Raw genomic sequence first — 19389 nt, 5'->3', positions numbered from 1 at the left:
AACACATGGAAACACGCTTACAACTGCTTAAGAGTGCTTTAATCTACCTGCATCCAAAAGCCCTTATCCTGGCCCTCAAAATAACCTAACAGCCCTTGCAGGTCTTGAACTCGGGATCATGAACACCACAGTCACTGACTTTACCACTAAGGCATCTGAGATATGTACGAAAATTATGGTGTTTAGAATATACATTGTACTGCAGACATTCCTCACTACTGAAAACAAATGTGACAGTCAGTTGGTGTACATATGTCTGATACATGTTAATGTTCATAATTTTGTGAAATTAAGTGCTGCAATGTGACATGACAGGGTGTATTATGAATGAGAAAGGTTCTTGCTTTGTGTCCTTTTTATATTGTCCCCATACTGCATGTATGCCCCTCCAGTTCACTTATTGGACATCCTACCCAGGCCCTCCTTGATGCATGATTGCATTACCCATCATTCCTCCCCCACCCCAATCTTCACATACACAACAATCATCCCTTCTATGGTAAATTAGGTTAATATTAATTTTTATAATACCAGAGCTGCATGTGTTTTGTGTACACTCCAATTCCTTTGAAGTTTTTCTGTGTCACGTAGTGTGTTCATAGATATTTATATATATGGCTATTGATGTAACTGTATAATATATATATATATATATATATATATATATATATATATATATATATATATATATATATATATATATATATATATATATATATATATATATATATAGATATATAGATATACAGTTGAGTACAGCAAGAACATACAGAACACTGATACTTAGTCACTCCAAAAGCCTATCTTGGAAGCTAGAAGACTTGTATAAGTTTAAGGTTTTCTATTGCTTACCAGTAGGTTACCTACAGGGGAGATGAAAAACAAGCACAGATGGGGAACATGCATGCAATGATATCATACCGGCCTATGTGTCAGCCTTAGGCTTTGGAATAATGGCCAAGGCTACTGGCGCCCCCATGGTGCCTTATTTAGGAGAGTCTTGAAGGTGAATACCAGCTCTGTAAACAGCACAATAGCAGATTCAATGAGAATTATGCTACTCAACACCAGGGGTTGTGATCACAACATGCATGCACTCACAGCACTCCTCAGGATGGACAACATCAACATCTGTGCATTAACTGAAATCTGTCTTAAGGCTCTTGAGAGCACACCAGCACTACCAGACTACAATCCATATCACACATTTCAGCCACAGAACATGGACTGACAGACATGGAGGGACTGTATCCATATTCATCAGGGATACCTACACCTCCAGGTTAGTGGGGCAGCATGATACCTCTGTTATTATCCATGTGCAGCTAACATCAGCCACAATTGCAATGTGTAATGTGGCCTGCTATGGATCACCCTCCATGACCCAGGACCTCCACTCCACTTACCTGGAGACAGTGGAGAACATGAAAGTCTTAATGCACACCCTGGCATTGGTCGATGTCAACTACCATACCATTAACTGGGAAACGTACTCCAGTACTCACTTTCAGGCCCAGTGCTTCCTGGATTGTATCACCTCATATGCCCTGTATCAGGTGGTAACCTCCCTAACGTGGGGTGGAAACTACTAGATGTGGTTATCACCAACATGGGCAACAGATGCACCACAGCGGAGGTTAACCAGTCACTGGTAAGATCTGACCATGATCTATTCACTGTTTCCACACCCTAGCATCTCCCCCACCCACGGATACCACAGTGTATACCTTTCCTACAGCTAAATTTACACTACTAGTGACAGGGATGGGGGGGTTTCACAGCCCCCACGCTAAGGGTAAACAGTGCTCAAGATACAAATAGATTTACAAATGCAGTCTATAAGCACCTAGACGGATGTATGGATCATGCCATCACTGGTAAACCTAGACTCACTCCTCCTAGACAAGGACACCAGTCTGGTGGACCTCTGCAATAAACAGGCTATACTACAGAAGTAGGACAGTGTTCCAGACACACAGCAAATCCCACCAAGGGCAGACATCCGTGACCACTATTAGTATGATACGTAGGTCCCTTATGACATCATCCAAGGCTAACATCAGCAGGAGCATATGCAAGGAATCGAAAGATAACCACAAGGCCTTCTTTGGCTATGTCAAGGATCTACATGGTGACACACAGATTTGCACTGTGCTGGTGAAATATAGCACAAAATATGCTGACCCTACTGATATCGCCAACATCCTTGCAGATACATTCGGTGCATACTTCACCCCCTAAATAGCCCACAACACTACCCGAAAGGTACAGTATCCCAACCATCAGAGACACACAGGTGAAAATGGCCCTCTCTAACAGCAGAACACAGCATCAATGGAGGCAGATGTTGACCCAGGCTGCATCTTGCAAACTGTACAAGACAACCTGCCCTCCACCTAATTAAGCATTACAACCTCAGCCTCTCCACAGGCTACATGCCCATACAATGGCATGTGGCAATGGTTATTCCACTCCATCACGATTGAATCACAATTGACCATGGTAACTACCACCCCATAAGCCTGACTAGCCTGGTCTGCAGTGGTATGGTTCGCATCCTCATGGCACTCAATAACAATGACATTGGTAAACTCAGAACATGTGACCCAACCCAGGTCAGCTTGGTTGAGTGTAATTCATGCCTACTGAACCTTTTTGACATCTTCCATACAGTCACCAAGATGTTAGATGGCAGGGGTGGTGGTTCACACATACTACCTGGACCTCACCAAGGCTTTTGACACCATGCCCCACTCAGATATTATTGATAAACACACCTGCCTGTATATTCACCCATACATCACAGGTTGGGTTGCCAACGGGCTTACATACAGAACCCACATGGTATGACTAGTGGTCTCCAGGTCCAAATCTTGAACAGTCACGACTGGTGTCCCACAGGAATCAGTCTTGGGAGCCCTACTGTTTGGCATATACATCTCAGATGTACAGGCAAACACAGGTGGACTATGGCAGACCATGTTTGGCAATGACTGCAAACTTGGAGCCATGATTGATAGTCCAGCTGACACGGACATCCCTCAAGGGGCCTCACAGAGAATGTCACAGGGTGCCAATGACATGGCCTCCAGCCAAGTGCCACTAACTGCATGGTCATTCCATTGTGGAATTGGCACCCACATATTAACACATGAGCGGCAGCCACTTTAATACAGATGAGGTAATGGGGTATCTGGGGACTAAGATAGATAGTGATCTCCCCTTTGACAATCATATCTCCACAGTAGTTAGGACATCCTTCTATGTAGGTCATCTGCTTACTAAAGGATTCCCATCTAGACATACTGGGGTTATAGTGCCCCTTTACTCATCACTCATTAGTCCCATCATAGGGTATAATAACCCATGTGGGATGTACCTCAGAGGACATGTCCAACAGCCGGGGGTCCATGAATGTACCTCACCGAGGGGAATACTGGCCTCCAACATATGGTCTATGCAGCCAGTCTGAACAAACTCCTGCTTTACTCAGTGGCATATCGTTTACCGAGAGATGATCTCCACTGGCCAACACAGCCATGTCAAACTCAGGCTTGATGGATATGCTCCACCTATGGGAATCCATGTCACAGTGAGCCACACACTGTAGTGAGCTGACCTTGGCACAACAATAACTGGAAGATGCTGGAGGGACAGCTTCCTGTCACAGACACTCACCATACTTTGGAACAACATCCCTAACTACATTATACAGAGCCCCTCACTAATACTCTGCAAATGAAATCTTGAAGGGTGGATGGAGAACAGTAGATGCACCCCATGGATTCCACCATTGGCTCTGCTCCACAGAGGGACAGTTATTGAATCAATGAGGTGGCAAAAGCTGACACATTTTGGATGGCCTTATGAATGGCCTCTGGCAGTTGGCCAAGTACCTACCTATGAATCTATACATACAGTATCTGCATATGCTGATAGCTTAATTTACTGTTCAGGTGTTGACTTACCTTGTGCCAATGGCTGTTGTGTGTGCAATAGTTGAGGGCTGCCTATGTTGGATGCACACAGTAGACTGCCTATACATGACAATTTACAGGTAGTCTTATGTGTGTGCCATCCATTTTTACTGTGTGTGCAGGTGGAGAAAGGTGTCAGTCCCTAGGTGGCTACACTGTCAGTGTGTGTGCTATACATTCCTTCTTTGCCAAGGCATGGGCATACTGGGCACGCCTCTGTCTGCCTACTGGGGCTGGCTCAGGGTGTTCGTGGTCTTAGTACCTCTGTGCCTGTGGGGACCCTTGACAATGGTGGTGGGCTGTGAGGGCCTTCACCATTCTGTCCCTGCTGCAGCTGTTTCCACAGGACCATATTGTGTAGCATGGCACACACTATGACAATGTGGGCACATGTGCCTGGAGAGTACTGCAAGGCTCCACCAGATATGTCCAAGCAACGGAACTGTGATTTCAGCATCCCAGACACATGCTCTATGATGATTCTGGTTTGTGCGTGTGCCTCATTATGGTGTTCCTGCATGGGTGTGTGTACATTTCTGATGGGAGGCATCATCCATGGTTCCAGTGCATAGCCAGCATCTCCCACCAGGTGGCCATTTGAGATGTCACCCCTGGCAAATAACCAATACAGCTGTGAGGCATGCCAGATGTGGAAGTTGTGATAGCTTCCAGGGCTGCCAGCACACACATCCATGATAATGCCCTGGGCATTGCACATGACCTGGCTGTTGATGGAGGGGTATCCCTTGCGGTTTATGTAGCACCTACCCTGCTCAACCGGGTGGTGACTTGATGTGTATGTGCATGTAGTCTATTGTACCCAGTACCTCCGGGCATTCTGTCTCATGGTGGAAGAGATGCATATTGCTGGCCAACTCCTCCTGTGCTTGGGGAAAGTATATGTGCTCATTGGCATGTGGTAACATGGCATCCAGGAACTGGTGTAGTACCCTGGATGCTGATGTCTGTGAGATCCCCATGATATCCCCAGTTGGTCTTTGAAAGGTACCTGTAGCTAGTATTCTCAGGCTTACACATACCTTTGTATCCACTGGGGTGGGTTCCCCTCTTTTTGTTCTGGCTCTGAGGTGTAGCTGGCACAGCTCCACAAGTAGCTGTAGGATGTCCTTGTTCACCCTGTAATGCTCTACTATCTCCAGATCATGTAGCCCCTGGTAGGTTACCCTGGGTCTGAACACTCTCCTCCTCCTCTGGTGCCTGCAGTGGTCATGTGCATCATCCTCCACACCACCTTCAGTCTCCAACACATGCTGGTGGATCAAAGCTATGGCAGCCCCTAGCAAGTACATAATCAAAGTTCCCCATCTGTATATACCACTGGTGCAGAGTGTATGGGAGTACCTTTATAGTATTGTGCTATGGATGCTGCTGATGTAAGTGGGTGTGTATGAGCTATTCCAGCTGCTACTTGTCTTAATTATGAGTTTTGCAGTGAGTACTGCAAGTGTGGCACCTTTACTGTGGTGATCTACTTGCCTGCCTTTATTAATCTGTTGCCCTTTAATTCACTTTTAGACCTGGATCCCCTCCCATTATCAGGCATGAATCCACCTGCCGTCTTTCTTGTTTTGTACTTTCCCTACCCAGTCATGGCGAAATGTGCCTTGTAGCTGATATACTGCATATCGGCTTTGTTCTGCTTTGACACTTTGCTGTTTTCTTTGCAGTATAGCCCCTCACCTTCCCTGTTCTGCAGGTAGCTGCTTGCAGCCTTGTTAGCTGTTGTCAATTGCCCACTGTAGGCTCCTAGGTGTTAATTAGTCATTTGTACTCTCAATTTCACTGCTGCAGCATTTCCTTATTTCTTTCCTATATCCTTCCTGTTTCAGCTGCAGTGCACGCTGCACATACCCTTTTACTGGGATTACACTCGTTTTCATCTCCGTTCACATGCATACTCGGTTACCTTGTGTACTTTCAGCTAAGCATAGCTATGGGCAATTCGACACACCCCTATCCTGCAGCTTTGCCTAGGTAGGGGCAGACCAGTTTAGCAATGCTCCAATGTGCTTACAGCAATGATGACACACCCCTCTCTTGATGTCATCTTTATCTCAAGGGCTCACCTCAGTGTTATAATACTATGCTGTGAGCGCTGTGAGGTGCATCCTTACATCAGCGAGGAATCTGCGATTCAGTATTACTCCTTTCATTTGCATGGCATTACCTACTAATTCCTAGCTACTGCGCATAACACTGTCACTGCCCCTTAGCAACCCTTGCGCCATGAGTATGGTGTAGCATGCCTGCCATTGACTATTACGGGGAAATCGTGATATGTGTTTCATTGCGGTTTTATTCTATATTTTTATATATTCCTTGCTATCCCCTTTGTGCACCGCTGCCCTGTGCTTCCACGCTGCGATAGTGCGACTATATATATTAAATGTTAATTTTATATTTTGTACATTTTTTTTTTATGCCAATGGCTATATATTTAGCCATTGGCATATATTAACAATATAATACATGTGTTTGGTCGACTGTCATAGCTCCAATTTTATGTTTGCAAAAATGTAAACCGTTTTCTACTGTTTACATTTCAGCATGCTTTCACTACACCTGCACCACATCCTGAATCACTACATACCTTCATTTGCATGCTACACTGCTGCACATGGGGTAATTAGCATACAAGGCTCAGGAGTTGTGCGGCCATAGTGTATGCAGGTAGTGCACGTGGGAACAGCTCGTACCTGAGTCGCTCGGCGGTCATCTGAACGTCAGTGCTACGCCTGCACCTGGCGCAAGCTTCATGAATCCTGGAGCCTTTCTTTCACCCCTTTCCAACAAGTCACTTAGTTCACTATTGAACTGAACCACTGGGTTATTAGCTAACAATGTATAATTTTCCCCAACTGACAATAAGTCTTGAACCATCTGATGATACTGTGCTCTGGACATAATAATCCAGTTGCCACCTTTGTCAGCTTGCCTAAATACAAACTGTTTTAATAAAAAATAAAAAAGGTGGTGCATTTAAATTCCCTTTGACTTACAGAGTGCATTTGTCTGAAGAAGTCTGTTTATATTAACAGACGAAAAGCGCTTTACACTTGGATTTATTGATTCTTGTTTTTTGGCTTATTTTGGACTTTTTTCCATTACAACATTGGTTTTTAAAGGACATTGATTTTATTAAATACTTGTTTGTGGGCGCTGGCATTTTTCCTTAGCCGTTTTTCTTGTTTTAATAAACCCCTTATTTTTTTCAATACAACCCATTCAGATTTGGATAAATTAAACCTGCACTGTACAGAAGATTTAATACATTTCAAATACTCAAATTCCGCCTTTTGGTACAAAACCTTTACAAAAAGGCAAACTGCTGAAGACCAACAAACAAAAAGAAAAACCAATGACTAAACCTCAAAAAACACAATTTACCAGGCGGAAACAAACTGGTAAAATGGCACGGACTGTTTATTATTGTAAGCGCTTTCGGCTGCAGTGATGTACAGCCTTCATCAGACAAGATACCTGCTGCTGAAGACCATTTTGGTGGAACAAAGCTACTTGTTACATGTAATGGAGGTAACACAAATTTAGAATAGCCACTAATAAAAGCATCAGAACCAGACAACCCATCTTCTGACATACTTTCATATTCATAAATAGACAAATTCAGCAATGTATCAACTTCTTCATTTGAATTTTCCATAGCAAAACTTTCATACAAGGCAGGTGCAACATTTTGTTTCTGAGTTTTCTCAAAATACACTATACTATGTAATTTATGACAGAATTTTTTAACATCTATCAAAATATCAGCTAAAGCAGGTATTTTTTGGAATGAATTGTGTTCCTTTACTTAGAAAACTAACCATGCTTTCAGATAAACACAAGATAGATAAATTGACAATTTTTAAACAATCATCATCAATAACAACTTACTTACATCTGTAGCAACACTGACATGGTGGGAAAATGTCCCATTTAAAGAAGATAAAGAAGGTAAACTGGCTTGCAAGGGGCACTCTCAAATCAAACCATGTAAAACAAACATTTTGTCCTATAAATTCAGTCAATTCTTTTGTTGTTCTTTACCTTCACTTGATTTTTCTCCCCTTTTCCCTGGCCTCCCTGAAAAGGCGTTGTGTTGTGTTTACCTGAAATGGTGTTAGAGGAAACATTGATGGAATCAGAAGCGCTGGCTACCTCAATATCCTCAAATGACATGCTTTTCTTTGGCGACGTCTCCACTGATGAAAACGAAGAATCCCTTAAATTGGGTTTCCTAGCAACAGCTCTTGACCTCCCATGATGTGGCGTGCATTGCCAAGCAAAAACAGTTCCATTTTTTAAAGTCACTAACATCACAAAATAATTTTATCTTTTTTATGCACCACAACCTCGGATTCCACTTTTTCTAGCTTTGTGCACTTTAAAACTTAATTGGTGGTATTTAATGAGTGAATCAGTTAAGGAATTTACCTGGTATTTAAGATGTATGAGCACTTTAGTGCGTATTCTTGAAGGTGAAAGGCCAAGGTACCAGATGTTTGTTTAGTGCTAAAAAAACTTTTCTCACTACTGCTGCATTGTGTGTGTTTTTTATTTGTTTTTTCAGATTTGGCTTTGTGCTTTGGCTGTTTGTTTGCTTGTTTCATTCACAGACATACCCTTGAGGATGTCTGATGCTCATATGGCAGGCAGTGAGGAGAAAGGCTCGGGGTGTGGCAGTGAGGGTAGGAACTGTTACTGTTGTCCGTATGACTGATATGGGGCAGAGCTAGCTGATATGATGGACAGAAGATAGGTGGATATATTGTGTGTGCCAGAGACCAGATGGATGGGGTGTACAGCTGTGTGTATCGGATTCAGGTACAAATAGTTCTAACATGGTGTGTATGGGAGGAGAACTGATGTAGGGGTTAAATGAAGGAAAATTATGCCAAGAGTGTTTATGGAGGTGATAAGAGTGTCGGGTAGAGTGACATTTAGGCGGCTGGGAATTGATGGTGTAATGATGACAGTTGTTAGTACATATGCTCTGCTAATTGCATGTGTGATGGATGAGACAGACGTACTTTGGTGTGGTTGGATGAAGTGGTGATGAGTGTACCCAAGAGTGAGACCGTGAAGTTTGAAGCAGATTTCAATGGGCATGTTGGTGAAGGGAACAGAGGGGATGCAGAAGTGATGAGTAGGTATGGTGTTAAGCAAAGGAATGTAGAAGGTAAGATGGTGGTGGAGTTTGCAAAAGAGGTTGGGCATGGCTGTGGTGAATATGTAGTTTTATAAGACCGAGGGGCATAGGGTGATATACAATAGTGTAGGAAGATGCACACAGGTGGATTATCTCCTATGCAGGTGGGCCTGTTTGAAGGGAATTGGAAACTGTAAAGTGGTAACAGGGGAAATAGTAGTTAGGCAGCATGGAATGTTGGTCTGTGGGATGATGTTGGTGATCAAGAAGAGGGGGAGGATTGTGAAGGCAGCACCACGGATTAAATGGTGGATACTGAGAAAGGGTGATTGTGAGGTTGAGTTCAGGGGAGTTAGGACAGGCAGTGGGTGGCAGTGACGAGTTATCAAATATCTGGGTAACTACATCCAAGCTAGTAAGGGAGATGTGCAGAATAGGGCTTGCTGTGACATCTGCACAGAGGAAGAAGGACATGGAGATATGTTAGTGGAATGAGGAAGTACAGGGAGTATACAGAGAAAGAGGTTGGTGAAGGAGAAGTTGGATTGTCATACAGATGAAGAAAGTAGACAGGAGTATAAGGAGATGGGGTGCATGGCAAAGAGAGTGGTGCAAAGGCTGAGGATGGGGCATCTGAAGAGATGTATGTAAGGTTGGACACCAGTGATGGAGAATAGGACATGTACCAATTGGCTAGACAGAGGCACGTAGCTAGGAAGAATGTGCAGCAAATAAGGCTGATAAAGGATAATGGTAGAAATGTACTCACAAGCGAGGAGAGTGTGTAGAGCAGATGTAAACAGTACTTTGATGGGCTGTTGAATGAAGATAATGGGAGAGAAAGTTGGTTGATGTGGGTATGGTGAATCAGGAAGTGCAACAGATTATCAAGGAGCAAGTAAGGATAGCTATGAAGAGGTTTAAGAATGGAAAGGCTATTTTCCAGATGACATACCTGTGGAAGCATGGAGATGTTTAGGAGAAATGGCAGTGGTCTTTTTAACTGGATTGTTTAATGTAATCTTGGAAAGTGAGATGATGCATGAGGAGTGGAGAAAATTAGTTTGGGTACTGATTATGAGAATAAGGGTGGTGTGCCGAGCTGTAGTAACTATCAAGGGATAACATTGATAAGTCATTGCATGAGGTAATGGTAAAGGGTGGTGGAAGCTAGGTTAAGAAGGGAGGTGAGGATTACTGATCAGCAGTATGGTTTCATGCCAGGAAAGAGCAGTACAGATGTGATGTTTGCCCTGAGAGTGTTGATTGAGATGTACAGAGAAGGTCGGAAGTAGCTGCTTTGTGTCTTTGTGGACTTAGAGACAGCATATGACAGGATGCCTAGAGAGGAGTTGTGATTTTTGTAAGAGGAGATCAGGAGTGGTGGACAAATCTATAAGAATGCTACAGGATATGTACAAGGCTAGTGTGACAGTGGTGAGTTCTGCATTGGGAGTGTTAGGTGCATTTAAGCTGGAGTGTTAGGTGCATTTAAGCTGGAGGTGGGAATACATCAGGGATCAGATATGAGCCCTTGCTTATTTGTAGTGGTGATGAACAGGTTGACAGACATGATCAGACAGGAGTCCCTGTAGACTGTGTTGTTTGCAGATGACATTGTGGTTTGTAGTGAGAGACGGGAACAGGTTGAGGAGACCCTGGAAAGGTGGAGATATGGTCTAGATAGGGGAGGAATGATGCTCAGCAGGACTAAGACAGAATATATGTCTATGAGTGGAAGGGAGGATGGAGGAATGGTGAGGATGTAGGGAGTACAGTTTGTGAAGGTAGATAGGTTTAAATACTTGGAAAAACAGTTCAGAGTAATGGCAAGTGTGAGGGAGAGGTGAAGAAGAGAGTACAGGCAGGATGCGGGTGGTGGAGAAGAATGTCAGGAGTGATCTGTGACAGACGAGTACCATTAAGAGTGATAGGGAAAGTCTACAAGAGGGTAGTGAGACCAGCTATGTTATATGGGTTGGAGACATTGGCATTGAAAAAAAGGCACAAGTCAGAGCTGGACTCAGCAGAGTTAATGATGTTAAGATTTGCCGTGGGTGTGGCAAGGATGGACAAGATTAGGAATATGTATGTAAGGGGATCAGCCCAGGTTGGACAGCTTGGGGACAAAGCCAGAGAGTGGCAGGATTATGTTGGTTTAAACATGTGATGAGAAGGTATGCTGAGTATATTTGAGAAAGGATAAGGCTGCCAGGTAAGAGGAAAAGAGGAAGACCTGAGATAAGGTGAATATATGTGGTGATAGCGGACATGCAGGTGGTTGGTGTGACATAGCAAGATGCAATGGACTGGAAGACATGGAGACAGATGATCTGCTGTGGTGACTCCTAATAGGAACAGCCAAAAGAAAGAGAAGGTGATGTTGTAATGTCAGTGTTCACATGTTTCCAATTATGTGCCAGATATAACACAACTCTTGATGAAATAATTACAAATATGAGGCACACATATGGTCAGTGTGCATAACGCTGGACAGTTGAATGGTATGAGCTCATTATATCACATGCAGTTCAACACACAGCTGCAAGAGTATTTCAGTATGCAAATATCCTGTATACGTCCATCACATGTCTGAGCCAAACATGTATATCATATTTGTATTTACAATTAACATGGATATCTGCAACATCCCATTAGCTGGCCTAGCACTGTCAATGTCAGTATTGTTTAACACACACTCCAGTAGTGGTCACATGTGAGCCATCCTTTCCTGGGATGACTCAGGGCCCTGAGCTGTGTTCTATGTCACTGCAGGCACAGATGCTATGGCCATAGGTTCTGATCAGCAACATATCAGCACAGCAAGTGTTGTTGAGTCATAATATTTGTTGAACTTCCTATTTTCCACATTTACATACCCCCTACTACATTCCATTACATGCTTAATTGTTTGACATACCTGTTTTTTCAGTTCATTTGGTATAATCCTTCACTTTCTGTGTGTGTGTGTGTGTGTGTGTGTGTGTGTGTGTGTGTGTGTGTGTGTGTGTGTGTGTGTGTGTGTGTGTGTGTCTGTCTCTCTCTCTCTGAGACAGATGTAGGATATACATCTGTTTTGCATAGGCAGCAGTTTGCCTTTTGTAGGTAATGCTCATGAGCAGCTGATGGCCTGTGCACCAAATGGAGTCCCCTATTTGCTAATTGCATGTAGTACAGCTGTAGTATCATTCCTATACCCAATTTCATAGAAACACACTCCTATAACTGAGTACTTCATGTGGGCATTGCCCCTTTTCCTTGCCTGTGAGAAGGACTTCATGCAGGTGTGTGACAAACAGCATCACAGATGGTAGTTGGAAATACCTCTTACAACAAACACTGTGGAGACAGCCCAACAAATTGTGGGAGAATGTTCCAGACATAGGGACAGAATGGCCCTATGTGGTAGAGGGACAGACACACACACACACACACACACACACACACACACACACACACACACACACACACACACACACACACACACACGCACACACACACAGAAAGTGAAGGATTATACCAAATGATCTGAAAAAAACAGGTATGCCAAACAATTAAGCATGTATATGGAATGTAGTAGGAGGTATGTAAATGGGGAAAATAGGAAGTTCAACAAATATTATGACTCAAGGGGGGACCCAGGTAGATAGTAATCTCTCCTTTGATAATCATATTGCCAAGGCGGTTAGAAAATCCTTCTATGTGGCCCAACTAATCACAAAAGGGTTCATATTAGAACAAAAGAGGTTATTGTGCCCCTCTACTCGTCACTCATTAGACCCATCATAGAGTACAATGCCCCATTTGGGATGTACCTAACAAGACACCTGCAACAGCTGGAAAGACCACAGAAGTACCTCACCAAGAGGATAACTGGCCTCAAACATATGCCCTATGCAGCCCGACTGAAGAAACTCCAGCTGTACTCGGTTGCATATCGCTTACTCAGAGGTGATCTCTGCCTGACATAAAAGGCCATGTCCAACCCAGAATTGATGGACATGCTCCACCTAAAAAAACAAATCCCCAAGAGCCATATGCTCTAGGGATCTAAATCTCACCACAATCATAAATAGGACATGCTGGAGGGATAGATTCCTATCCCAGAGACTCCCCATGCTTTGGAACAGGATTCCAATCTACATTAGGCAGACCCCTCACTAACACTCTTCAAGAGAAACCTTGAAGAGTGCATGGGAAACAGAAAATTTACCCCAGGGATCACTGCAGTGGCTCTGCTGGACAAAGGCACAGGGAACTAACGGATCTGCTGGATCGAGGCACAGGTTACAAATCTAAGGGGGTGGCAAAAGCCAACACATTCTGGCTAGGCTTATAGATGCCCTCGGGCAGATAACCTAGTACTTACCTATGTAAGTATTTCTGTTATACAGTTGAAGTAATGCTAGTCTGACAGGGTTTGTTTGTATATGGCTGCCATGCATGATTTTAAATCTGACAGTGTTATGTGGTTGACATAACTCTCAACTGTAGGGCTATCCGCAGACTGTCCAGAGTTTGGACTCTTATATTTGGTGTGTTACTCACACATTTTGTGCCCTTGGAAATTCAGTAGCATACTCGGAGTATTGCAGTCAATAAATGGTAACATCCATGTGTGTTTCTGACTTCATATCCTTCAGAACAGATATGTTACAACAAACCCTGTCACACCAGCAACTTCATAGGTTCATAGGTTGGTACTAGGCTATCGGCCCTAGGGCCTATACAAGCCAAGCCATAACAATTCCCTGGCTATTTCTTCCCACACTATTTACTTTCCTGGACCCCTGTCTAGCAAGGCGACTGACGTGATCCCCGGGGTGAATTTCCTTTCTCCCATCCAATCATCAAGGTTCCTTCTGAAGAAGGCCAAAGAGGTGCTCTGCTTGACATGTATGGGCAGTCTATTCCAAAGTCTGGGTAGTCTCTGGTTCAGGAACGTATCCCTCCAACATGTTTTGTTTATTGTAATGACAAGGCTTAGATCCTTGGAATGTGTGGCTCTGAGGGATTTGGATTTTTTTAAGTGTAGCATGTCCAACAGCTCTGGATTTGACATGTCCTTGTATGTTAAGCAGAGATCACCTCAGAGTAAATGATATGTGACAGAGTATAGCTGGAGTTTTTTAAGGCGGTGAGCATAGGGCATCTGCTTTAGGCCTGTGATTCTTTTAGTGAGGTATTTCTGTGGCATTTCCAGTTGTTGCAGATGTCTTCAGAGGTACATACCAAATGGGGCATTGTATTCTATAATGGGTCTAATGAGGGATGAGTACAGTGGGACAGTGACATCCTTTTTTCTGTATGAAAAGCCCTTAGTGATGAGGTGTGCCACATAGGGATTTCCTGACTGTTGTGGAGATGTGGTTACTGAAGGTGAGACCACTGTCCACCTGTGTCCCTGAGTCTCTTATCACACTTTTGGTGTTTAGTGTACTGCCACCTATGTGGTAATTCATGGGTACATGTGTTTTCCCAAAGGGGATAACTATACATTTCCTGGCACTGAGCTTGAGCCCATGGCTCTGGCACCAAGCATCTGTTTCTGTAAGGCCCTTTTGTAGAGTATCCTCATCATTTGGGGATTCAATAATGGCTCCCAGTTTGCAGTCATCTGCAAACTTTGTTAGCCAGAGTCCCTTAGTGTTGGTCTGTACTTCAGAAAAGTAGATGCCAAACAAGAGAGGTCCCAGGACTGAACCCTGAGGTACTCCACATGTCACTTGTCTGGAGCTGGATTTGGAGTCAGCTACTTTTACAGTAATGGTTCTGTCAGTAAGCAAGTTGGCAACCCATCGAGTGATGTAGGGATTAATGCCCAGCTTAGTAAGTTTAGCTATGATTCCAGAGTGGGGGGTGGTGTCACAGGCTTGGCAAGGTCCAGATAGGCTGTGTGGACTGCCTTACCCTCGTTCACAGCTCTGGAGACTGATTCAAAGAAGTCAATCAGGTTCAGGAGACAAGATCGGCCCTTCATGAACCCAAACTGGGTGGGCTCCAGTGTTTTAAGGTTGCCAATGTCTTTGTTTATAAGTTCCATGATAATACGTTCCATGGCCTTGCAGATCAGGCTCGTCAGACTGATGGGGCGGTAGTTCCCAGGATCTAAGGTGGATCCACCCTTGTGGAGTGGGATAACTGCAGCTGTGCATCACTCAGTGGGCACAAAGCCTGAGGTGAGGGTATGATTAAACATGAACTTAGGTGAGGTGCCAGTTCCTTTTGTAGTTCATGTAGTACACAGCCCGGGATGTCATCTGGTCCCATGGATGCTGTATTCTTAGCTTTGCAGAGTGTGTTTTTTACCTGTGTGGCCATTATTACCGGAATTTGGCAATCTTCCAGTATTGAGATGGGCCATTTAGGGGGTGAGAGGGGGGTGTGTGAAGTTGGCACTGAATCGATCTGCCAGGATATTGGCAATATTCTTGGGATCAGTATATTTAATGCCATTCTGTTGTAGCTCATAGCAGATCTAAGCTTTGCCATTTAGATTCTTGACATAGTTATAGAATGCCTTGTGGTTATCTCTGGAATTTTTGGCAATTTTATTTTTGTAACTAGCTTTGGAGGATTTTATGAGGGATCTCAGCTTCTTACTGAGGCTGGTAAGGGAGTTATTTGCATCCTGGGATTTTCCTCTTTTCTGCAACAGTCTCTTCCTTTTGTTGTAAAATTTGTTTATGGCAGGGGACCACCAGATTGGCTTCCTTTTTTTTGGAGGAGAGCATCTTGGTTCTATTTGTGATGGCATGATTCATGCATGAGTGGATGTGCTCATACAGTGCCTTAGTGTAAGACTCAGCAGTAGAACTTTCAGTTCCTATCTGCATGGGTGTCATGAAATTTATAACTTCTGACTTGAGTAGCATGAAGTTGGCTTGGAGAATTTTTTATGAAGGTTTCCTTACTGGAGGGGTTGGAGCTGGGATGTGGATGTTAAGGGTGATGACCTGACCAATAAGGGGCTGACCATAGGTATGGAGCATCTATTTCCCATGTTGGTAATGACCAGGTCTAGGATATTGGAGCCCCTGGTGGGACTATGGATTAGTTGATCCAGGGCATTGGAATTTATGAATTCCAAGAATTGTTGGGCAAAGATGTTGGTACATGAGTAGTTTTCCCAGTTAATGGCAGGGTAGTTGAAATCACCCAGTATTAGGGTGTTTGGTTGTATATTAATATTTTCCAGTATATTTAGAAAGGTGTAGTGAGAATCTTGGGGCATGGTGGGGAATCTGTAGCAAGCTACAGTTTGGATTGCAGTCTTATCTAGTGTTAGTTGCACCTGGAGAATTTCAGATGCATTGTGTTGGGCAAGTAAGTTTATAGTCAGTCAGTCAGCAAGTCAGTTTATAACAGCAATATGTCAATAATGCCCCTGTGCTTGAGCTTTTGCCCCCCAAGTATGTCAGGCTTTGTCCAGATCTCATGCAGTAAGAGGTGGATAGGTATGGTATATCATTATATAGTGACTTCATTACTGATATCATCCCAGTGATATATCAGACTGCCAGACATGTTATGTGTAGGAGGCCTTATATATGAGGACAAAGCCTGGACATTCTGTGGGACTCTGTACAGATGAGAGGTCTGTGTATTTCTGGCGATTATTGACAGACTGTCAGGATCATGTAGCATTGTATGTGAATGTGTTATTTGACCCGTGTAGGGACGTAGATGGTTCCTTTTCTATCTGACTGCATGCTGCTCCAGTTTCTGGTACTCTATCATCTGTATATGTTTGTAGGGGAAGACTAAGACATGTCCCATACCACAGTCAGGCATCAGATTACACTGTGAATTGGACCAGTATATGTAGGGATAGTGTGTGAGTGGCAAACATGATGATGATTTTTTTCACACAGTTCATATACTCCAATGTTCATTTGGCTTACAGTATGTCACTGTCAGTGTGGTGAGATTGGTTATGGGTATGCACTTTCACACTGGTGTCTATTTGTCAGTGCTGTTAACATCCCTGTAGTGCCTGATATATTTGCAATTACATGTGTATTCCCCATAGCAAAATCGGGTTAGTGTTGTGTCAGACTGCCTGTAGTTTAGACAGTGCTTGATGACATGCCTGGCAGCTGACTGTAGTTTCTCTACTGTGATGTTATGTCCAGATATTTGTCAGATGTACTGTTGCCTGGCCCCCATAACTGTTGTGTATTTCCTACACATCAGTGGGATGATGTGAAGATATATGTCACTAACTAGTGGGAAGTAACTGGGTTTTTGGACTTGGGCTACTCCAGTCAATATATGTTAGAACAGACAGGAGGGTGTTACTCATCAACTGTGTCACCTTCTCTACTCCAGTATTTGGGATATGCCCCAATTTTAATGGCTTTACCCCCCCCCCCTTTTGTCAGGCTTGGTCCAGATATGTTGACTAAGGGGTTTTGAGCATAGCTCTCGACTGGCCAGATTGTTTCAGACTGTCCAGGTTTATTGCTCATTTCTGGTCTGTTCCACAGAATCACTATTTTCATTTCTCTGGTAAATCACTGCGATGATGTGAGTATCTCTGTCAGTAAATGATGACATACATTTCAGTTTCAGAGCTCATATCCTTCAGAACATGTATGCTGACAAAAACCCTGTTACTATAGTGACATTCTACATTTATAGCTACAGTACTTATATTATGTCCTTAGTCTTGGCCTATTGTCCCCACATTTTGACAGCCTTTGTCCAGAATTCTTGCACTAAGAGGTGGAGAGGTATGGTGCTGAGGTATGACTGCACTACATGCTATGAGGATATATCTATATATATATATATATATATATATATATATATATGTATATATATATATATATATATATATATATATATATATATATATATATATATATATATATATATATAACATTCATTTATATATATATATATATATATATATATATATATATATATATATATATATATATATATATATATATATATATATAAAATATATGTATAAATTCTATATGTATTTGTTTTATATGTATATCTCAATATATCTAATGTATATACTTTTTCATATTTATCTATCACCATACACAGCTATATGTGTATAAATTCTATATACTAAACATCACTGATTCCACAGTGTTTGTTCCCTACTATTCTATACCTGTACTGAATGATATATTTGAAAAAGCAGCATTTCTTACTATAGCTCAGATGGTGTAGTGGTACATTGCTCTGTCTATGGTGTACAGGGTCCTGGGTTTGAGACTTGGCAGAACAGTGACTGATGAATACTGAGTGATTAAGGTACTTTTAAGCTGTTGTAAGTGGGTTTGCACAATGCTAAGTAATACCAACACATGGTTAACCATACAGGTGCTTAACCTGTGTAGGCATCACTTAGTGTTCCTCAAACCCAATTACCCCCACACAAATTTCTTTAAAGGAGAAGAAAAGGGTGTTAGGAAAGTAGTAAAAAAGGGGCATGCAGGGGGAAAACAATATGAGAGATAGGTAGGGATGTGCAGGAAGGTTGTAAGGATGGTCCATAGCTGTCCATTTCTTCAACAGCAACAGCTGTGAATGTCTACAGAATTTGGAGGTGAATTTGGACACTCAAACCCCTGAAAGAGGGGTGAGGACAACAGTAATGTGTTGTCAAGCCAATTGGACCAGATTATATGTGTCCAGTGGACATGTGTGTGAAATGGACAGCTATGTATGGGGTGTAATTTTTTTGGAGGGGGGTAGATGCCCATTTTTTTAAGGTGAGAGTGGGATGTTGGGAAAGGATAGTAAAGTTGGGTAGGAAGACGGACAAGACAGACAAGACAGCAGACAGGGGCAGTATATTACATGTGGGGGGTAAACACCTGGACAGGGAGGGTGGTTGGGAATCAGATGCCCAAGAGCCCCCAAATGGATCCAGTGGGACTGAGGTCCTCACCCATGGACAGTCACCACTGCACCTTCACGGCCCCAAAGGTGGCTGTCCTGTGAGCTGAACAGGAGGAGCAGGCTAACTCTCAAGATGTGCCATGCAGCCCTCAAGCTGATGTTGCTGATCTCCAAACTCCTTTCAGAGCTTGCTATGCACCAAATCCCAGACCTGACTATGGGTAATGGTTTCCTGTCCATTCTCAGGTGGGGGACTGGCCCAATCCCCTGAGGTGGTTCCACCCAAAGGTGGTGCAGGACCAGCAGATGAGGAGGTCCCAGGTTAGGTCCCAGACATACTGGGGCCCGATGCCACAACCAGATGATGTGGGACAG

The sequence above is a fragment of the Protopterus annectens genome, chromosome 8.part0 (genome assembly GCF_019279795.1).
Source record: "Protopterus annectens isolate FY-2018-M chromosome 8.part0, PAN1.0, whole genome shotgun sequence".
In the NCBI taxonomy this organism is placed as follows: Eukaryota; Metazoa; Chordata; order Ceratodontiformes; family Protopteridae; genus Protopterus; species Protopterus annectens.
The sequence above is the reverse complement of the archived record's forward strand: the minus strand, read 5'-3'. Positions refer to the sequence as shown.